Source organism: Cynocephalus volans, chromosome 5 (assembly GCF_027409185.1).
Source record: "Cynocephalus volans isolate mCynVol1 chromosome 5, mCynVol1.pri, whole genome shotgun sequence".
Lineage (NCBI taxonomy): Eukaryota > Metazoa > Chordata > Mammalia > Dermoptera > Cynocephalidae > Cynocephalus > Cynocephalus volans.
This window is the reverse complement of record NC_084464.1, coordinates 124,743,763-124,768,141: the sequence shown is the minus strand read 5'-3', so window position 1 is coordinate 124,768,141 and position 24,379 is coordinate 124,743,763. Positions and strand designations below refer to the sequence as shown.

Here is a 24,379-nt window from a genome sequence, read left to right as displayed (position 1 = left end):
AGTGTATACCAGCTCCTGCAGATAGAGAGAGTTTCACCTTTTTCTCTCTCTTTTGTTCTCTCTGGGCCCCCAATGGATTGGATGGTTTCCTTCCACACCGAGGGTGGGTCTTTCCCATCCAGTCTACTTGGACTCTCATACTAATCTCTGCTGGAAACACCCTCATGGACACACCTAAAAAGATAGCTTTACCAGGTTACTCAGCATTCCTTCATCTAATCAAATTGACACCTAGAATTAACCTTCATACCACCCATAGAACCTGCCCTCTTTGCCTCTCCCCAGCACTCGCCCCAATCCATTACAATATGATATAAATCAGTTTCTTATCTTATGTTCATGAAATTATGAGCAGTATTTTTCTGTCATGAAAATAACAGCGTACCAAACCAAAAAAATTTATTTTTCCAGTATTTCTGAAAGACTACAGTGGATTATTGTTTGTAATAATGATTCCAAAAAATATCTATTTTAAAAGTGACCAAAAAAGTTTAAAGTACTTTGGAGTCAGTCTCCAGAAACCTTTTTTTTTTAAATTGGTTCTTTCTATGTTTTAATAAGTAAAAACAATCTCAAAATCACATCTCTTCAAAATCCCAAACTGGTAATTGAGAAAATGGTTTAAAATTCCATTTTTGGAATCTGCTATTTATATGCTAAGATTGAATCATAGCATAGCATGGAATAAAAATTCTTTGAACAATGTCTCCAACATTGTATGCCTCATGATAATTACATTCTTTAATTTCTTATTGTTTATTTCCTTGCCCATTCTTTTATCTCCCTTCCTCTGACTCTTTTTACTTGTCTCATTTTTTCATTGTAAAGATTTAAAATTTTGGCTATTTTTTCTTCAACATGTATTTTACTGTTTAAAAGAAATTTTTTTTTGGCCAGATAGTTTGTTTTTTCAGTAAATTAAACACTGCTACAAAGCTGATATTTTTGATAAGTGTAGAGCTTTTACTGTAATTGTACAGAACACCATGATAGAAACATTATTCAAAGCAAAATATTCAAGATATTGTGACAACAAAAGAAGATACCAAAGAGAGAATATAATGTTTTTCTGACTCTGGGGAATGAAAATTCGATGTTACTGATGGTACTGATTTTCTTTTACTAACCTACATTATTCACTATTTTGAAAAAATTCTACATGCTAATGAATGTCATACAGTGTAAATCACAGTGGCTATGTAGTAAAAAATTATAATCAGTCATAGAAACCAAATAAAAACATCCCAAATCGTACAGAAAGTGTCAGGAAGATGAGTACCTGTTCACTTTGCTAGGTATCTAAAATATGAGTAATATCTAGATGCAAACTTAAGGCAAAAAAAAAAAATGAAAATATGTACTATACCCATTCAGAACTAGTTGAAAACTATGCTACTTACTAAACTACAAGTAGTTTATTAAAATGACAGGGATAATGCAGTTTTTTATAATTTCCCATGGGGGAAAAATGCTGTCATTTCAGTACTAATATGTTCTAATGTAAAAGGATGTTTTAATCTTGTGTTAAGTGGTGAAGTTTAAGTTATTTGTGTAGGAATGAGCTTCTGTGGCTTTTTAATAGACTGATTACAAAGGAGGGACATGTCTTAAAGACAACCCTGTCTGATTTCTGCCTATGCTTTGTGCTATGCTTGACACAAATTGGTCCTCAATTATTATGTTAAATGATTAAGTGATGTGTTAATAACAATGTTAAATAAAATGTTCTTTATATAGCTTATAGCTTATTACTGGGTAAGATTTGGATAAAAATTCAATATTTATTCAGTCCTACTTTGTGCCAAGCTCTGGATTAATCTCTTTTATGTGTATCATCTCATTTACTTCTTTCAACAATCTGAGTGTGCATTGGGAGGAGAGAAAAGTTATAGTTCATTCCACGGTGATTTTAATGTCCTAAAGATTCAAATTTTTAAAAAGTAGTTACAAACATATCACAAAAGTAATACTTGTTATCACACCAGAAACTGTTGTCTCATCTCGGAAAGAAACAATAGATTTTGACTGAAGAGGTGCTGTGCCTTTAGGGTCAAGTAGATGCTATGGGTACCTTTGAAGGACAAGTTGTGGCTGCTGCCAGGGCAGTTTGGATTTCTTGTTCCCAGGGACCAGCACAAAGGAAGAGGAGTCACCATAGCAACAGGGGAAATTGATGCTGATCCTCAGGAAGAGGTAGAGCTGCTCTTACACGGTGGAGTCAGGGAAGAAGACGTATGGAACCCAGGTGATCCTCTTGGGCATCTCCTGCTGCTCCCTCGGCCTCTTGTATGTGAATAAATGTGTGCAGCAATCCCAGACTAAAAAGGGGATATGCTTGTCAAGAGTTCACTGCCTTCAGAAATGAAGGTTTGAGTCAGGTCATATCACGATGTAAGCACCATGATCTGCCAAGGTGATAGCCAAGGATGAGGGGAGATTTGAAACAAATAGTGGAGGAAGGAGAGGATAAGATGCAATGCAGCCCTAAGAGCAGCTACAGCAACTGAGGCTATAGTTCTCCCTACACACCCCCTTGTCTACTCACAATTTTCCTCAGGAAAAGGGAACCATGGAGGAGTTTGTCCCGTATCTGTGTAGAGGAGAACTGTGGCCATTAGAAAGTGCCTCTCAGAACAAAACTGTAGTTTTCAGACGTGAAAAGTGGGAGGGGAAAGGAGGTTAATAAGAAATTGGTTAATGGAGACAAAGAACGATTACGTATTGTAATGATGAATAAGCTAACTATCCTGATTTGGCCAATACTTATTGTACACAATTGTTGGTAGTCAACTTTGTACCCTACAAATATGTATAATCAATTGTTTCAATAAAAAATACAATAAAACTGATGATGCCAAGAATCAGCAAGAATGGAGAGCGATAGGTATTCTCATACACTCCTGGTAGGAGTGTGAATTGGTGCAACCACTTTGGAAAACCACTTGGCAGTGACTACTAAAGCTCAACATGTATGTATCCTTTATCCAGCAGTTCCACTGCTAGGTGTATATACATGTGAAATAAGTACATATGCAGGCCAAATGACATGTAAAAGAAGGGTTATGACAGAACTGCTTGAAAGAGCCCAAACTATAAGCAACTCAATAATCAACAGTATTATGTATAAATTGTATGACTATAGTTTCTTCACACAATGGAATAAATACTATACAACACTAATAATAGAATAATACTATACAACACACACACACACACAAAAAGACAGTGTCTCTCAGATCTCTGACCAGGAGCACAGTTCACTGAGAGCACCAGCTGCTGCGATCTGACATCCTTTACCAGGTCTCAATGGCAGCCACCCCTCCCACAGACGCTCTGCCAGTGGGTGGGCATGGCAGAGATTCAAAGGCAAGCCTGTTCCTAGGAGAACCAGATCTCCTCTGACAGCAACTTTGGCTCCTCAATGGCCTTGCCAAACTTGCCTTTGAACTTCAGCCTAAGACGTTTCCATCCAGGTTGCTTCCTTTATTTCCATTCTCTTTTACTCAGGGCTACACTACAATCGAGATCTGGTGGCTCTGCCAGCCTCTCTTGAGTCTCCCCATCTGCTTTCACAGCTTGCTTCTTGGAGGAACCTGACTAACACAGATACTTACCAGGTGAAGTCTACCCACATTTTTGCTGGACAGCATTTTGCTTGTGTTGCGTAATGAGCTGACAGCACAACAATCTTATGAGGCTGACAGGCCTCATATCTCCCAGAAATTAATCAGGCCTGTTGAAGAGACCTTTGCAGTTTTTGCTGTTCCTGCAGATAACTATCTCAAGATTTTGCTCATTTCTTTGTTCAGTTCAATGACATGTTGGTAGAAAGAAGTAGGTTTCTCTACCAGCATTTCAGTTGGAAAAAAGAGAAACTTGCAAGTTAAAATTGAAAACCCCTCCTTAAGGGGTGTTAATCTTTCACGTGAGTTTTAGTAATAAGCTAAACTTTGCTCAGTTTCGTTATCTCTTTCTGCCTGAACATAGCCATTTCTATACAAACTTCTCTTATTTTTTCTTTTATTTCTGTTACCTGATATGTGTGTTTTAATCTCAGCACTATTCCTCCCTCAATTGGGATTTTCCTCCTCGTTTTGAATGCTTCCAATGGGTGTTTACTATTTATATCAGAACTATGGCTTGAATGTATGGGTCCCTCAAAAATTCACTTTGGAACTTAAACCCCAACGTGATAGTATTACACAGTGAGGCCCTCGGGAGGTCATGAGAGCAGAGCCCTTATAATGGGAATTTTTACCTTACAAAAGAACCGGAGAGAACTAGTTCTTTTAGTTCTTTTAGGCCCTTTTGCCTTTCTACCATTCTGCCACATGCGGAAACAGAGTTTATTCCCTTCAGAGGATGCAGCAATAAGGCACCGTCTCAGAAACAGACACACCATGCCCTCACCAGACAATGAACCTGCCGGCACCTTGATTTTGGACTTCCCAGCCGCTAGGACTCTGAAAAATAAATATCTGTTGTTTATCAATTACGCAGTCTTAGACATTTTGTTGTAGCAGCACAAACAAAGACTATTAGTAATTCATTTAACCACATTTACTGAAAATTAACTTAACACCAGGCAAGGAGTGGGTATAAAGAAATGAATATACCACGGATTTATCTTGTGGAAAGTAACATTGTACTAAATACCAAACATTTTAGTGCTTTTTAATAGCAAGGAGATACTTAAGGAGAAAAGTTCTGCCCATTATTTTGCATGGCTTTTATTCTGCCCTTTTTTTGTCCATGTCATGAGTTACCCACACCATATAACCATTTGAGAAGAACCTACAGCCACATAGAAAGTGTAGTAAACTAAGAATTTTGTATATTATGGATAAAAACTGAAGGCCAATTTATGTAGCTGCTGCACAGAGGTTGCTATAGTAAGCATGTTTTCTCAATCATAACTTTTTTTTTTGTAATCATGGAAAACTGCTTATTGTGAGCACTTATTACCCAATTGAAATGATTTCTTTAAGGATGGAGTATGATTGAGTTGTATCCAATTGGACGCTTATCATGAAGCATGATTGCCTGTCTTAATGCATTATATACAATCAGAAAATACGTGTTAATTAGGTAAATTCTGTGCAAGTATGTTTATGAAATTCTGGGCTTAGAAGAACTTGCATTCAGAATTGACAAAGACATGCTCACAGGGCCAAGGTCTAAGGCCAAAAAAGAAAAAACAAAAAAGAACAATAGCAATCTCTGTCCCTGAGTGTTTGCCTTTGCCTTCTAGCTGACTTTTACTGGCTTCAAACCCAGATTTTACCTTGGAATATGATTTTCAAATTCATCCTATAGATATGATAACCCTTCTATTGCAAACCTGGTAATTTGGCATCTGACTTCAGTCTACCTGTTACATTTTATTCAGCTGCATTTTATAATAGCTCTCCTTTCATCCCTCATATGGGTGGTCCTTTTTCTCCCAAGATAATATGTTTTTCTCACAAACATACAATAAAATTCTATTAATAGTATTCTGCAATTAATTATTTACTACCCTGGATTTGCCACATGCATGTTCATCTATCCATCAAACAATTTATCCTATTTTGGGACACATTTCAAAGTTAGTTGCAGAACATAACACTTCAGCATGCTTATCACTAACTAAAGTTTAGTATTTCTTTATTTTTCTAATCAAGGGATTATGAAAACCCAGATAATAGAATAAATGCAGAACAAAGCCCAAGATGAAGTATTATACAGGTAGAAGAATTCACAACAAACCCCCTTCCATGTATACCTAACCTTCTCATCCAATATTATGATGTCATCCAATATTATGAAGCAAAAAGATTACATTTGGAAGAATAAAATTGTATGTGATAATGGTATGGTTTTTCCAGAAAATGGAACTAACTTTTTATTCATTTCTTTTTTCTTGCATTTTTAGCTTGATGAAAAATTTTTACAAAGTCAGAAAACAAATAGAACTATAATGTATGTATCACAATTTACAGAGCTCATTTGATGTATTATCACATTTCAAATTGTCGCAAATACTCTGTCTCCAGAACAGCAGACTGTGTAATATAGAAGAGGCAGGTGGTGGGGACCAGGAAATAATGAAGGTTTTGACCTAGAGTCAGAGGTGTGTGTGCAGGGTGGGGGGACGAGACATGCCCATGTGTGCACAATAGTTTTATTATATTAAAGATTGTGATTAATTTAGAATTAAAATTTCTATTTTGGGAGAGTCATCTCAAATTGACTTGATTAGAAGATTTGATATTTTCACTGTCAAGGTGTGAATAGTTGTCCTCAGTGTCTTCTCTTATGAGGAAATTTTTAATGAGCCTCCTTATCTTCCTATATATAATCAAAAAATAATTTGATTTATCTGGATTTACAGATCCTTCGGACTGAAGGGTTTTCTAAGAATGAGGTTTTCTTATCTTTCAGGATTTTGTGGGTTTTTTGGTGCAGATTTGTAGTGTCATTTGTAATTTTTCCATCATTTTATATTCAGTAATTTCAACCAACTTAGACATATCCCTGCTGTTGAAACAAAAGATAGCTGTGATATTTGTGAAGTGTCCTTTCTGCATGCCCAAACAGAAGTCTCTAATCCCCCTTTACTCTGGCAGTGCAAGGCTTTCCTTTTGTCTCCTTTTGTTTTGTTTCTGATTATGCCTAATATAAACCTTCTATGACCTGTTGAGAGGCCTCTCAGGCTTAATACTGTTGGCAGTGATTTTTCTTACCCTTAATTGTGCTCTTGAGATTGGTTTAGTTTGTCCCTATCTGCTCTGAGCTTTGAAATTTATTAGTTCAAAATATCCATCCATCTGCCTGTCACTTTCTTCTCACTTTTTGCATAGGCATTCATAAAAATATCCCTTGCTACACTCTGACTTTTGCTCCTTTTCTGGGTCTTAGTCTGGTAAAAGGAATGAATCATTATCTCTGGAGTGAAAAGTATTGAATGTTCCTTTGCCTCACCTCTTTGTAATTCATCTAAAATACTTTATACTCAATTCTACTTAAACTTCCCTTATTTATTTATTTATTTAGCAGATATTGAGGAAGTACTATTTATTTTCATTTATTTCTTCCTCTCTTTCCCTTAACAATGCTTTTTTTCTATTTTAACTTCTGTCACATATATATGTATGTATGTATAATTATCTTTTTCTTCCTTCTTTTCTTTAAATTTTCCATCCATTGTCTTTAGGTCTCAGACGTATGTCTTTCCTCATCATTACCCTTATATAGCCTCTCAACTCTTGCAGTGATAAGAATTTCAAAGAAAACTGCACTTAGGAATTCAAAGAAAATACTAATCTATGGTAGTATACCCAACCAAATAAATCTGAATCCCTGGGGATCGATTTAAAAGCTTCTTAGGTGTATTTAATGTGCAGCCAGCAATGAGAACCACTGATTTACTTACTCTTGACCAGTTTATTTTCACTTACCTTTTTTTTTTTTTTTATTTTAAAGACACTGGGAATATCTTTGCAGAGCTTTTCATTTTGCTGGTGCTAAAACCATAGAGCATTCACAAATAGTGTTGATAATTACCACCAAAATAGATATGACATTTACTACATTATATTTCTGATCACTTGATGAGAGCTAGGTAAGTCAAGGAAAGTGAAGGAGAAAATAAGACAAAGAATATAACGGTGTAAAGACTAGGCTGAGACACACAGAGAGGGAAATTAAGGAGAGAGATGAGACGTGTTCCTCGAAGTGATAAATCAGCTAGGGATGCTTGTTACATGTGCAGATTACTGTCCGTTCCTTACTATCTGCATCAGAAACCCTGGCAGGGGGTGGAAGGGGGGTGCTGGGCATCTCTAGTCACTTTCAAGATGATAGTGTGCCTCCTGAAATTTGAGAACAATAATACTAACCAACAAAAAACTAACTAATCCCACTAGAAGTTATCACTCCTTAATCACTCATAACCCTTAGCTTATACCACTAATAAACAGTGAATGTGAAATAAAAATCATTGACGGGTAGTCTCTAATAAAATATAAATGTTGTGTGTGTAGGTGCATGGGGACAGATGAATGGGTGTGCTTGTGGTTGTGGATAGTACTATATTCTGTAATATTCCCCAAATTGGTATTATTCCTTAAGGCTCACTTGTTTAAGATTTACATTTCCAAGCTCCTCAGTGGGCTAAAAGGAAGATTTTGACACAAGTAAGTCTGGAGTGGGCTCCAGGAATGGGTGTGTATGTGTGTGTGTGTGTGTTTGTGTGAGTGTTTCCTCACAAGTTCCATAGGTGATAAATACTGTTAAATGAAATTTATGGAAGGTGATTGTTTTGGACTGAGCTTCCACCCTAGGCCAACAGAACAGACCAAACCAGTGTGGAGTAACTCCTGCTAAATGCCATGTAATCAAATTGAACTTTTAAATGGGCCAGTTTTCCAAAAAAACCCAGGAGATTCACAGCAACCATCAGGAGGAGCCCAATTTACCTGAGCCGGCATGATAAGGAAGTCCCCATTTTTAACCCTATAAAGAAATTAACTTTTTAAGGACCAACCTGTTTTTTATTCCTTGTTTCTGCTTTGTTCTGCCTTTCTCTCCCGATAAAGCCCACTTCCAACTCCTCTGCTCAGCTCATCGGAACACCCATTCTATTTTATAGAATAAGATGTTGCCTAATTCTAGAAGAACCAGTAAAAGCCAAATTGATCTTTAAACTAATTTTTTTTTGTACTTTTATCTATTGACACTGTGATAAGGGAAATCTAGAAAACACTGATCTTATACAACTTCAGAGAAATTGAAAAGATCCTGCTAAACATTAAATAAACTTGCTTTTTAATGCCGGAATTTTTTTTTTTATAAAGGTCATTCATTGGTAGTTAGATATAAAGTATAAATAACTGGTATCTGAATGATTTAGTTTAAAGCACACTAAAATGAAAAGACATACAAACAATACAAAGACATGCTTTACTTTTTTGGACTTTTGCTTCAGCTAAATGCAGCTTACGTAGCCAAACTGATGTTCTGGGTAAGGTGAAAAACTGTGGTCTCTGTGTAGTTGGATAAGGGATGTTTACAGTCTAGCTGCACTTTCAAAAGGCTGTGTCCGGAGAAAGTAGGAAAATGGATTCCCTCTTCTTCAGCTTGAAGCCTTTTTTCCCACCCTGGGGGTCCAACATTCTGCCAAGCTAGCCTCTGCTTCTCTCCCAGAACCACCTACATCACCTAAAAAGCCACTCCTAGACAGCGGGTTCACTTTCTCTTGAGAATGAGCCTAATTTTTTTTTTTTTAAATCTTAGGGATCAGTGCAACTCCTAATACTCGGTGTTCCATATATGAGAAAAGAGAGAGAACTCTGCTTGGCCTGCCAGTTTTGTTTGGGTAAAGCTCATTAATTGCCCACATGATTGTGCTTGGAAGCCAATTCTGTTTCCACATATACACTTATAACTATGAACATCTTTGGACCTGTTCTTACTCTATAACTTTTCAATGGTTTCCTTCTGAGCATGTTTTAAGCTTATGGTTTGCTGTATTCAAGTGTAACCAATGGCATCTATTTTCTGTCTTCTAATAGTTTCTCCCAATTTCTTGGAAGCTGAATCACATCCTTTACTGGTTTTAAATACATTCTGCAATTTTAAGGGATTTGGATGAGAGGGAAGGTAGAAAAAGTGATCAAGTATTATATCAGTATGAAAAAAGAAAAAAAAAATGTCCTAATTAAGCTCAAGTGAAATCTAGTGAGAAGAAATTAGGAAGCTGTCAGAATTGCCCTAAATCCTGCAGAACCAACTTTAGAATGCCTCAAATGCACCTGTGCTCTAGAATCAAAAGAGGCTGAGAAAATGAAAACCTGATATTTTGAGCTTCAATAGTGGCAGGGAGGCAGTCAAGGCTTTTCCAAGTTCTTAGTCTACCAGTCACCTTCTGGCTTCACGTGCCCTTCTGCCAACATGTTCCCACTTTCCAGTGATGCGCTCATTACCACCTTAGGAAACCCCTTGTACATTTAACCTTGCACAGTGTTGACTTGCCAGTCTTCAACAGTGAATCACTCCACCATCTGTTTTTCAAGTTTTATTCCCAGGTTGCTGGGCTTTGCTGGATAAACTCTCAAAATTATGCTGACTGAAAATTCATGCTAACTTAATTCTGAGTCATGAATTTGTCTGAGGCTCTTTCTTGACCTTTTCTTCTTTCTCTTCATCGTTCACCTCAGTCAGCTGTAGCATAAATGAAGTCGAGAAAACTTGGAATCAGTAAACCTGATTTTAACTCTTGATTCTGTTACTTGTCAGTTGTGTGATTTAGGGAAGGACTCCTTATTTCACTCTGCCCCCGCTTTGTCTGTGACATGGAGATAATACTTATAGGATACTTGGGACAATTAAAAAGGTATGTGAAATTAGCTTCTGATCTACATTACGCCCACATATGGTTGCTATGTTATACTGTATGTGCAAAGCAATACAAAGTCCTTATTCAAAATATTCCCTTGCTAATTTTTATTTTTTCTTGTATGGAAATTCATTTCCAAATTTCCAGCTCTTTCTAGACATACAATTCAAAATCTCCTCTGACACCTCAAACGAAATATTTTTATAACAAGCCTCCTCAGTTTCTACCACAACTTCTCCTCTCTCTGACTTAGGGCAATTCCGGTTAGTTGAGAGATTCTTCAGTGTTAGAAGGCATTGTTCATTTGAAAGCATCTTTCCTTCCATCACACTTTGACTAAAGGCATAACGTTCTGTCCTGTCAGTTTGACACAACTAACCAGAAGCTAGAAACCTATTTTATGTATAAATTCACCACGTAAGATATAATAAAATCCCTAGTGTAAGAAGAATCCAGGCTACCTAGTCACTTTATTTATTTTCTTTCAAGTCCAATAAATTCCACAATCCAATTCACAAGCTCATTAAATATTGTATTTGCATAACAAACACTATATTTCCATCTTGAGACAGATCACATACCATTTTTCTTTTCTTCATATAATCATTGGGATACTCATCTTTTGTTGCTTCATTCTAGTAACTGTATCTCATATTATGGAATCATTATTATTGGAGGCCTCTCTGTTCTCTGGTGCGGACATCAGTGTGTATTTGCGGAAGACCTCCTCTGTCCCTTGTTATCCGTCCTTTCTTCAGTGTGCTAAATTGTATTAAATGTCTGATCCTTCCTTTCTAAAATCCTCTCATTAAAATCAGAAAGAATAATGCTTATAAACCAACTACTGAAGCGGGATTTGCTTTTCTTGTGTCCACAATTGAGAGGTAAAAATTCTGCTGCGATGTAATGTTTAGAGTTTTCTCTTGTGACAGTGCAGATGGAAGATACAGCTGCTTTCCTCCAAATCGATTTCCTCCTATTGGTCTTCTGTTATCCTTTCTCCCAGAGAAATTTCTCTTTTTTTTAACAGTGTATTTTACCACACAATCTTATTTTTATATAGCCAATTCTTGAGTTTTAATTTAACACTTCAATGACATCAAAACTTGTCATACTTTCACCCGAAATTATTAACTATATTCTTTAACCTCACAGCTGCAGGTCTGTGATTTTCTGGCTGTACAGTGCAGTCATTTTGTAGTAATAAGAATTTGAAGTATAATTAGTAATTTATACAATTAATAGGTCTATTTGTCAGAGATCCAGACCCATAAATTCTAAGTAAGGGATGAAAATATCTAGTGTCCCTTAATGAGTTATAGATACTGCTTTGAAATGACAATCACAAATATTTTATGAGACAGAACTGACACAATTTTGTCTTTGCATAGGGTTTTCTTAAGAACAGTGGATCAATAATATAGTCAGTAGTTATGTAAGAGTGTATGATATGTTTAAGTGAATAATTGTAATCAATTTGATAACTTGAATATATATATATATATACACACACACACACGCACACAGACACACATACATATACTGTCTCAACTGTTTGGCAAATTAAAAGTATATTTATATAAAACTAGAAAAATATTTTCATTTTGTGGATAGACAGCAAGCAGATATGGTGTTTACAGATAAGAAAGCAATACAAATATTTGGGGAAAATGTAGTTATCATGTAAACATGTATTCTTTTCTTTTGTAATCTCTGAAAACAGGTTTGACTGACAGGTATGTTTCAGGGAGGTGTTTTATGCCTCTGACATAAGCCTGAAGCCAAGCAAAGAGGTAACTAGATAGGTCAGGGACACAGAATCTTTCAGACCCATCTGGATTGTATTACAGCCTTCCATATACCTTCTAAGAGAACATACAATATTTTCATTTCTCTCATTACAAGTGACACAGCATATATTTTTAAAGTAATTATTAGGTTAACAAAATTATATGTAAGGACAGAAAAGGCAGTAAAGTCCAGAAGGAGCCTGGACTTCAATGACACAATAGTGCTAACACTTGAGATGTGGCTCCTGGTGCCTGGGAATGGTGCAGTCAGGCTGCAGGTATGAATTGTGTGTAGGTGTTGGCAATTCAGAAATAAAGCAGACTGAGCCCTCTTTCCACGCAGCCTGACTAGATAAAGGGGATTAAAAAGTGAACCTGAAAATAAATAAGATGATTTCAATTACTGAAAATATTATGAAGAAGATAAATCATAGTAGGGAATAACACGTTAGGCAGGATGGTCAGGAAAGGCCTCTCTGACAAGGTACATATCAAGTAAGATCAGAAGAATGAGATGGATGGTTGTGCGAAGATTTGGGGGAGAGAGTTCCAGCAGCAAGTGCAAAAGCCCTCATCCGGGAAACAGTATGTTCCAGTTTAGATTTTTATTGTAAGAATTACTGGTAGCCACTGGAATTTTAAAAAGGGTAGTGAAGTGATATAATTTATACTTCAGAAAGATCATGTGGGCTTCTGTGTAGCAAATACACTCTGAGGGCAAGGATAGTCAGGCAAGAACAGTTCAATGGTGCTACTGAAATCCACAGAAAGAGGATAAGGAATTGGCCCAGAGATACACTAACAAAGACAGTGAGAAGGTGTGTATTTGGAACATATTTGGAGGAAGAGCTGACAGGACATACTGATGAGTAGAAAATAGAGCGTACAAGGAAAGAATCACAACCATTCACATTACTCTACCCCCACTTTAATTTTCTCAGAAATATTGTTTTGTTATAAACAACATATAGAAAGAAGCAGCTTTTCCTTCCCTCCTCCCCACTTTTCAATTCCTCTCAAACTAGTCTACGTGTTTTTTTTTTCATAAAAAAAAATAACAAAAAAAAAAAACACTTTGTTTTGAAACATCATGGTATGAAATTCAAAACTAAAAAACAAGTAAACAAAAAATATGTATATATAATTTTCATACTATAACAGTAAAGGAAACCATTTGTGTTCATCAATGGGTTTTCTCTTTGGAAGTCTATCTCGCCCCGCCTCTTCCCCAAGGAATGAATAATGAAGATTGAAGGCAGAACAGCTGCACACTTTGTATCCCCTCTCTGCATTAATGTTTCTAGTATCAAGAATGGAAATAGGTGTACCAGCCAGCCACCAAAGAAAAAAGAATGGAAATAGAATATTAGATTCCTTTTTCAAGTGAAAGCTAATTGCTGGCTTCAGGCTAGGAACACTACAAGAAAAATAATAATGGCAATTCTTTTTTGAGTATTTGCTTTGTGCCTGGCATGACTTTTCATACTTTATATATCTTAACAAATTTAACCTAGAAACAAACTAATAATGTATTTTAGAGATGAGAAACTGAGGCACTGAGGTGGAGAAAATTGCCCAAGGTCATAAAGTTAATACATGCTAGAGCTGGTTTCAGTTCCAGGCAGCAAACTCTAGAGGCTGAGCACTTTAACACTATGTACTGATATTCCTCCTTATCTTGGTGCAGTTTTAGAAATAGAGGAAGAAAGCCTATTTTTACCACCCTCTCTAATTATGAAGAGAAAAGCAACACAGCCTCTTAATTTCCAAGACAAGAGAAAATAACCCAAATGCTCATTGACCTCTGGTGGTGGGTAATACAAGTAACCACACATGCTAGTCTTCCTAATGTGTCTAAAAATGAATTTATTCTAATTCTCAGCACAAAACTTCCTCAACAAATATTCAAAAGACAAAAATCTGCATTTGGGTGTAGGAGAAAGCAGTACCTGGTGTACTTTTTATATATCACCTTGAAATTTCACAAATCTCATAATATAAGTATTATTATCCTGGTGTTATGAATAGAATTAAAAGAAATATATATGAATTTTCTCAGGGTCATGCAGGCAATGAACACCAGAGTTAAATGATCATTTTTGTATATATCTAAATCCCCAGGCACTTTCCAAAACAATGTCCTGTGTAATTAGTGAAGTAGAGGCGCCCACAGCACTTTAGCCCAGTTTGGAAAATCATTTAAGTGGTACTGTACTTAACTGATGTAAAATAATACTTCAGCAATACTTCAAAGCCAATAAAAACAACTATGACAATAGGGTCATTCCTTTGTTTTGTTTTCCCATTTATATTAACCTTTGTAATAAGAAACTTGAATGCTCATTTCAAAACAAAACCACATAAAATGTGGTTAGCATAGTAGCATAAAATGAAATAAAAGTATGAAATTATTGTTCTGAAGAGGGAAAACCACAGAAAGAACACATGTTCTACCTTTTTTCATGATTTGTTTATCAAGAGTTCGAGTTTTTATTTTTACGTTTCACTCACTGTGATGTGTAAGTTTCTTTCCAGATGACTGATTTTTTTTATATTTCATCCTATCATTTTGTTCTATGGAACTTTCTTCGGTGGCTTTTGTTTTGTGTATATGTGTTTTCATTGCAAAGGTATAACCCTGCAGTAATAGCAAACTGATAAACCTAATTTAATCCTACTGAAAACGGAATCTCAAAGACTTAAACAGTCACTTTAACCCAAATGAATGCATGCTCTGTACCTGATGATGTAGAAAAATTGTTCAGTGGTGAAATGTGAGTTGAAATAGAACTAGACAGGAGTAAGTCTACGTCAGACAGGAATCTACAAGGTGTGCTACTTACCTGGCCTGACCATTTGGACCATCAGATTCTTGATTTCAGTTGGCCAATTAAGTCTATTTGATCTATATATCTACCTAAATTAGTGTTTTATAAAGATAGAAAAATAGCAATTAGAAATAACCAAAGTAACACTGTAGGTTAAAACTATATATATAGTTTAGTTTACATATAACTTGTTTTAAATATTAATTCTATATGTGACCCCTCTATTCCAAGTTTAGAATGCTTCCACCTTTTCTCAGTTTGGTTCTAATGTACAGTAATTCAAAGTTTCTCTTCTGCCACTCTGATATGTGCCCAATGAAGCCCAGGGCATTTCTAAGAATCCTGGGATATGATAGGAAGATGACATCTGGAGGTAGCTCCAACAATTTGACATCTTGGACACAGAGAACTAATCAGGAGGTGAGGCTCAGATACTATGATGGTTCTACCCAAGGGATGAGCAGCCTGGCCAGACCAATTGTTTCCCCTGCTTGAGAGCTCATGTGGGTTATCTGGGTGCACACAGCTTCTGGGCACTTGCACATTGACTCTCACAGAGTTCTTCTGATCTATGAGCTCTGGCACTTTGTGGGTCAAAGAATGACTTCAGGAAGACTTTCAGGGATGGGGCCAAAGTATCAAAATTCTACAGTATTTTTTTATGTCCTCTTTATTTTAATCTCTTCTGAATTCCAACTCACTTCTCTTTCTGGTCTTCTCACAATAAACTGGTTCCAGTCTCCCATATAGAAGTGGAGTTTTAGTGCTTCCTCAAAGAGCTACCTTAAATCACATCATTCTCTACTCTTCCGCTCCAGCCATCCAGCCATTCAATCAGCCTCTCCAAACGCATTAAAAAAAATTTACTAACTTTTGTTTCAAACTTTATTCCCAGTCTTCTTTAGCATAATTAGTTGCAAAGAATGAATTGTGTATAAGCAAAAAATAAAAAGAGATGCAGAGTCCAAGGGGCTTGGGCTTAAAAATATTAGAGATGTAGATGGTATCAGATCCATAAACAAAACAATTTTAAAAAGCAGTCATAATAGCAGCTCCTAGGAACCTCTTCAAGTTTTATCTTCTGCAGAAGTTCACCCAGTTCAGTTTGCCTCATCAAAATTCTCCACAAGATCTGGAACTCCATCCTCATCCTCCTCTCCAGTAGCAAGTGGTGCTTTTCCATCCACAGACTCGGCAGAACTTCAGCCCCTCTCCTTAACTGGGCAGACTGTCTGCACCCAGCTGGTTTGAGATGCTGGTGGCATTTCCTCAGCTGTTTTGTCTCAGCATGGCCTGTACCGGTGAAACAGTGTTGGCTGCCAGATATGCCTGAACTTTAGGGTTGGTAACGTGTATCACTGTTTCTTGGTTTGTAAACATATTCACTTCAGTACCAGAGATATTGTTTATCCCTGACTTCCCTAAGGGAACTAGAGTTTTTATCACCTGCTGTAGCTGTTCTATGAACCACCTCTTTCTGCCAGCAGTTCTTTTCCCACTAATGCGTACTTGGGCCTGCAGTTTGGCAAGTTTTTCCTGGTTCATGATAGTTTCTTTCATCTGAGGCTCCGGTCCTCAGGTTCTGCCCTGATGTAGAGGAAGAGTCACTTTGCTTCACCCCCAGGGCAGCCACCCCTGGCTCGACCTCATAGGGAGAGTCAGCCTGGAGAGTCAGCCTGAGCAGGTGCTCCTGCTGGTGATAGTACCTCCCTCTGCTCAGCCCTGTCCCTCGCTGTCTCACTACTTCAGGGAACTTCCCACCACCACTCTTGTCCTCCAAAAGCCATGTTTGTGTCTTAAAGAAGATAGGGGAAAACCTCCATCAGGCTTTCTGCTTTCTATATGTGGGTAATTCAAAAAGTTCATGAAAAAATAAAATTAAAAGATGATACTAATATTTTCATGAACTTTTTGAAGACCCCACAAGCTACAAATTTTAGTAGTTTTATTCTTAATTTCTAATTCACTATCAGAAGGAAATAAAAAATGGGCCATGTTTTCCTGAAGATATTTTTCTTTTTTTTTTTTTTTACAAATTTATCGAGGTAGAATTGACACACAATAAACTGCACATGTTTAAATTGTACATTTTGATGAGTTTTGGCATACGTATGTACCCCTGAATTCATTACTACAATCAATACAGAAACAATTTTGTCACCCCCCCTCCACACTTTTTTCTACTCCCAGTTCCCCAGTAAACACTGATCTGATTTCTGTCACTATAGATTGTTTACATTTTCTATAATCTTATGTAAATGTTATCATGCAGTACGTACTCTTTCTTGTCTGCTTTCTTTTATTCTGTATAATAATTTTGAGATTCATCCACACTGTTGCATGTTGATAGAGTTTGGATGTATTGTCCTCCCAGAACTCATGTGGAAATCTGATCCCCAATATGGCAGTGTTGGGAGCTATTTGTGAGTCATGGGGGTGGATCCCTCATGAATGGATTAATCCTCTCCTTGGGGATGGGGGTAGTGAGTGAGTTCTCATTCCATTAGTTCCAACGAGAGCTGGTTGTTTAAAAAGACCCTGGCACCTCCTCTCTCTCTCTCTCTTGCTTCCTCTCGCCATGTGATCTGCTCGTACCTGTCAGCACCCTGCCACTTTCCACCATGAGTAGAAGCAGCCTGAGGCCCGTGCCAGATGCGGCTGTCCCAGAACTGTGAGCCAAATAAACCTCTGTTCTTTATAAATTACCCAGTCTCAGGTGTTCTGTTGTAGCAACACAAAATGGATTGATACACATGTATCAACAGTTCTTTTTATTTCTGAACGATATTGCATGTAATGGATATACCACAATTTGTTTATCCATTTACCTATTGATGAACATTTGAGTCATTTCCATTTTTGAATTATCTCCAATAAAGCTGCAATGGACACTGATGTACAGGTCCTTACATGGGCATGTACTTATGTAGTAGGTTTATTATTTAAATTTTTAAGTAGCTGAAATACTGCTTTCCAAAGTGACTGGGCTATTTTGCAATCTGCCCAGCAGTGCACGAGTGTTCCAGTTGCTTCACGTTCTTGCCAATACTTGGTCTGGTCAGCTGTTTTACTTTTCTCCATTCTAATAGTAGTGTAGTAATATTTCATTGTGGTTTTGATTTAAATTTCTGTAATGACTAATAATTTTAAAGACTTTTTAAATGCTTATTATATATCTTCTGTTGCAAATTCTGTGCTCAAATCTTTTGCCCATTGTTTAATTTGGTTAATTTTTCCTATTATTGAGTTATAAGAACTCTTTATATATTCTGTACTTAGGTAATTTGTGTGACATATGTATTGTAAATATTTTCTCCCAGTGTGCATTATTGTTGTTTTCTTAATGGCATCTTTTGAAGAGCAAAGGTTTTTATTTTGATAAAATTCAATATACTGTTTTTTTCTTTCATGTTTCATGCTTTTTTTGTTCTATCTAAGAAAACTTTGTCTATCCCAAGATCACAATGATTTTCTCTTATGTTTTCTTCTACAAAATTTTTTTTAGGTCTATATATGGTTAAAGTTGCAGTGATATTCTTTTTTTAAAAAATATAGAGACACATAGTTGATCCAGCACCATTCATTGATAGACAATCCTTTCCACATTGAATTGCCTAACACATTTAAAATTTTTTTAATTGGCATGTAATAATTATACATATTGATGGAATGCAGAGTGATACTCTGATACATGTATAAAATGGTAATGATCAAATCAGGGTAATTAGCATATTCATCACCTCAAATATTTACCATTTCTTTGTGCTGGGAACATTCAAAATCCTCTCTCCTAGAGATTTTAAAATATACGATACAAAATATACAATAAATTATTGTTAATTATAGTCAACTAACAGTACTAAAAAACACTAGAACTTATTCTCCTATCTAGCAGTAAGTTTGCCTGATGTGTTTGTCATAATATAATTGACCACATATGTGTGGGTCTCTTTCTGCACTCTCCATTCTGTTTCATTAGTCAATACATCTACTTTTTTGTTAACAGAAAATTGTCTTGATTACTGTAGCATTGTATTAAGTATTTAAACCAAAAATAGTAAGTCCTTCAAGTTTATTCTCCTTTGGGCATATTTTTTGTACTAGTCATTGACATGCCTTAGGTCTGTGTTCCATGCTCTCCTGTCAGAAGGTAACGTGCTCTAGAGTGGCTATTATTCATAACTGCAGAATTCAAAATATGTTGAAGAATAAGAGTATGTATGTCTAAGGAGATTGTTCTCTTCTCTTGGTTATCCAGAGAACTGAGAAGCAAGATGAGAAAAGAGCCATAGGGCAGGATAAACAGAAAACCATCCCAAGCAAATATTGGGAGTGTTGATCAAAAGACTGCTTTTCATTTGTTTATTTTAGGTTAATTCATGGCAGGAACAATACATTTAAAGTAGCAAGATGGGTAATTATTGAATGTGCGCCCATACACCAGGTACTGCCCTAAGCACGTGCCATGCATTAACTGATTTAATACTAAGAATAACCTAATGAGGTCTATTTGTTGTGAGCTCCATCTTGGAGAAAAGAAAACCAAGACATAAAGAGACATCAAATTTTGACCCTGTCTAGTTACAAACCCTCATGTTGTTACCTACCTTCCTCCATAACTCTTCTAAATTGGAAGGAACCAGGCCTTGTGCTGAGTTTTCCTTTAGATTTACTTGTGGTTCTTTTATTGACCAATATTTCAATAATGTTTTGGTGTGGTCTGTGTATTCTAAAATGTCATCTTACCCCAGAAATAAGGTTAATTTGTATAGAGAAACAAGCCAAGGAAATGGTACGGCTTTGAACCATTTTAACCTGCAGATTTCAAGCTAAGCTTGAGGCTGTCTGTGACAAGTGTCACAGACTTTGTGAAAACTCTATATTTCAAGAATCTCACTCTTATAATTTACAAGCATATATTTACCTTTAGTCGATTTGACGATATTGAAGCTTGGGAACACGAGATTCTATGTTGGACTTGACCTGGGTAAAGTTATACAACAGCCAGATATACTCTCACACTTTTTCTGCATCATTCCCAAGGTGGAGACATCTTAAAGTTTTACTATATTTAAAATTTAAAAGATATTTTTATTCCAATTTTCTGAGCAAGCTTATTTAGGAAAACTGTTGAAAAAATTTCCCTAGACCTCATTGAAATTTATGAATACACAGGAATTTAAGAAAACCTCCTCAGTGACAGTGCAGCGTATGAGTTTTCATGAAGCATGTCTCTAGCCATATTTTTCGGTATTTGGAATCAGCCTTGGTTCATGAATTGGGAATGTAGATTGGCATTTGCTACATTCTCTAGGGTTTAGTTCTTCTTTGAAACTAGATATTAACAAGGAAGAGTACTAAAATAACCATATATTTTTTCATTCCTCTTCAAAGTTTTAGATATTTTCAGAAGACCACTTCCACTCTGAGTTTGAAGAGAGTAGAGTACTATACAGTGCTTAAGAGCATGCACATTGCAGTCAGACAAATTTGTGATGGAATCTGCTTTTACTTATTCTCTCTTTGGGATGGTGGTCAGATTTCATAGTTTCCCCTACTTGTAAGTAAAACGATGATAAAACTATTAATAATAATAGTCATGATAATGAAATTTACCTACCACTTATCTTATAAATACATTATTCTCAACTTCACCAAAGCATAGTTACCTGGGCATCATTATTCTAACTTTGAAATAAGGAAATTAGGCTTGATGAGAAAAAGAAAAGAATGTGGCCCAAATAGATACAGTCCATAGAGCAGAGCCAGGATGTTGACTGCAGCTGTCTGATTTGGTAGCATGTTTTTTGTTGACTATTATGGGGCTGAACACCAGAAGTAGATTTACCAAGAAGCTAATAAGGCTTAAGCTTATTATCCTCAATTGTATGGACACCTTTTAAACTTCTGTACTTGAACTTGTACTTATATTTTTGTATTCTTTTTCTTATAAATAGTCCCACAAATCATGTGAGTTTCAGGGCTCCCTAAACATGGATCTGCCTCAAATAAGCATTCAATAAATGTTAGCTTTTATTATTGTAAGCACCCACTTGCTATTGCTAATTAGAATATTTATGGAGTTTGTGCTGAAGTTGCAAATTCCCAGCTATCCCATCTCTTTTTTGCTTCCTGTCTGCCAGCTCCATGTACCTCTGTTCATTCTTTGTTTACCCTCACTTCTCTGTAGGGCTAGCCTGGTTATATGCAAACTTATGCAGATATATATATATATATATATTATATATATATTTATATATTATATATATATATAGAAGATTTTGTTAAATGTGAAGCACAATACATACATGAATCTTTATCAACACTGTGATTAGGCACATGATTTTGGGAAGTGAGAAGACATTCTGGAGAGACAGACCCTCTATTGCCATTTCCATGTCACGTCTCACTTTCTCTAGTCTACCATTGGTGATACTGAATGAAATACTAAGTGTTCTATGAATTTAGCATGACCTTGGAATCTATATAAAGGCCGTGATAAAACACTGAAAGTCACTATCATCAGGAGAGTAATTATACCAGAAAGTGATTATTGATGTAGTTATAGGCTAAATATGTAACATACATTATGTCATTTCATAACTATAAAACTTTTTGAGGTTGGGATTTTATCCCTAATTTGCAGATAAGGAAAGAAAAGTCACATAGTAGGTGGAAAGGCCGCATTGGAACTCAGATCTTTGACCCGAAACCCTTTATCTAACCTCTACACTGTCCACTCTCCTTCTACCCAACATTACTCAGACCACTAACACCTTGATTTAGCTACATTAAGTGTAGGTATAAATAGTAAATTGATCGAGGGGGGACAAAACCTCAGAAAACTAAACTCTTTATGTCTGAAATGTTCAGACAAATCATGGAGTTAATTATATATTCTAAAATTATGCAAATGATCTTTTTAGTTGTGAATTAATCAATGTTAATCACTTGAAAAATAGCTTTTAAGTTTTTTTTCTTAGAGATGTGTCAGAGTAGTTAAAATTCTCTTAGTAAGCTTCCTTCTTAAGAATTCCTTTTTTTTTTTTCCTGGCAGATGAAGACTACTTGAGTTATTTTGGTGTTGAGCAACAGTCACAGTAGGTGATTAAATTAGAGGCAGGTGTAAAACGCCTAAGAGTTACCAGGGCTCTGTTTTCTGAAGTTATGGATCAGCTGTAAATTTCTGACACTTCAATGACTTTCTTTTGTGTAGGAGAAAGAGACAGTGGTGTGTCCTGCTATTTAGAAAGAGGAGTCAATAAAGGAGTAAAATGAATATTGGATTAGGAGGATATGGTTCATCTGCTTATTTAAATTCGAAAGCAACACATTCTCAGCTGTGGATATTTCAAGTGCATGTTAAGAAAAATGCAAATAGAACAAATGAAATGGCAATCCTTTTGTCTTATCAGCAAACAGTAAGCCTAGTAACTCTCCATTTGTTTTCAAAAGACCTTAATCTGGTGAAGTTAAGCAAAGTTTCTGAAGGTCCTCTGGTGAATGATGCTAATTCTAGTTTGTTATTGACCTTCATAATTTTGTAAACACAACAGAACTGTAGAAGTACCATTTTAACATAGGTAAATGCTCCAAATTCATTATGCAAGGGAGATTTGACTCCTGAGATTCTGGGCATCTCAAGTTGTTATTTATTTATGTTTTTTCAGATATGTTTAGAGATGTATTTTGAATCTACATTTTGCACCTAGAATATACATTTTTCCTCCAAAATAGCATACCAAAGTATCTGAGAGATCTGAACATCACAAACTATTTTTAACATGAACATTCCTAAAATTTATTGCTCTCAGGCATCTGTTGGTTTTTGGTATGTCTGTGATTTTCCCTCTCCGCTTCCAAATACTGCATTAGCTTTTGTTTTTGGTAAAAAAAAAAAAAAAAAAAAAAAAAAAAATGCTCTGAAATGTAAATCTTTGTTTACTTTGATGGTTTTTACCTACAATGGTTCTTAAGTTCAGCAGCTTTATATGGTTATAAAGGCAGATTTATTGTTAATCAGACATGGTTTGATTTCTCCACTAAGTTCTTCCTCTTGAATGTGACTGAATCATGCTGATGGACCTACAAATTAAACTTCATATCCAGAAACATAAACTTCGAATATAATGCAATACTCTTTTTCTCAGAGTTGCCAAAAACGGAAAGATTTTAACTGCCAAACCTCAACTGCTCTAGGAAGAAATCTGCAAATACATTTGTTCTTCCAGAGTAAAATCTCACAAAAATATTTAAAATAATTTATTGGTACATTAATGCTCCAAAATATTTTATATCTTGTAGTGACATGTGTGTCTAAAAAACCCAGTGCGATCAGGTCACAATTACACACTTGATAAAAGAGAATTCAAGTTTTTAAGTTAAAAATGAAATGATTTTGATTTAGGAAACAAGTAGCTCACTAAACATTTTTTAGTACTTAAAATAACAATCTCAAATACTGTTTACAAAATTTTGAAATGTTGGCAGTAAATATTTAATGTTATCAAAATAAATGGTAAAATAACATACTTAAAAACATCTGGTTGTGCTTTTGTTAAAAAAAGACGTGCACATTACACAAAGTACATATAGATGCTCATTAAGTCCTTACTGATTGAGGCTCGATTCAAAGGCATGTATTCAGTAACCTAGGAAATAAAAATTCATCATTTTGAGGGTGCATAGAAGAAATATTCCAATGAATAGAGAGCTAGGTGCTATGTTTTCCCAAAGCTGGTTAGACTCCACTTAACGATGGGCATACCTCCTGACAAATGCACTGTTAGGTGATTTCATCATTGTGCGAACATCAGAGTGTACTTACACTGACCTAGATGGTATAGCCTACTACACACCTAAGCTGTATGGCATAGCACATTGCTCTGACCACCACTGAAAATGCATGTGACTGTAATTGATTTCATATTCCTAAAGGTTTACCAATCATTTCCACTGTTTCAAATGATTCAAAAATTATCCTTAAAAAAAAGAGAACACGAACTGTTTGAAGTCTTACTTCAGTTCTTATTTATTACTGTCATTTCCTTTCCATTTATTATACAGAGAGATTTACTTCTTGTTTTGTTGACCACTTATTATGAAAATAAATGGAATTTGAGAAATTGAGAACATATGATTGATAAAAGTAAGAAGGCTTGTAATTGCTCTGAAACTGCTTAAAATTTGGCAATCTTTTTCTTTTTTCCTTTTTTTATATATTATATATATTTTTTATTGGTTATGAATATTCATGAAATACAACGATGACTGTCACCCCTCGTGCCCAAGATGTGAAGGCTGGATTCATACTGGCAGCATGCCTATTACCACAAATTGCATTTGTACCCTGTGTCCCGCACCCAGTTATCCCCAACCTCCCT

General features: G+C 35.8%; 1 pseudogene; it reads right to left on the bottom strand.

The window, feature by feature from the left end:
* Positions 1–16,096: 16,096 nt before the first annotated feature.
* Positions 16,097–23,798, bottom strand: LOC134379146 (transcription factor BTF3-like; annotated as a pseudogene).
* Between the last annotated feature and the right edge of the window lie 581 nt (positions 23,799–24,379).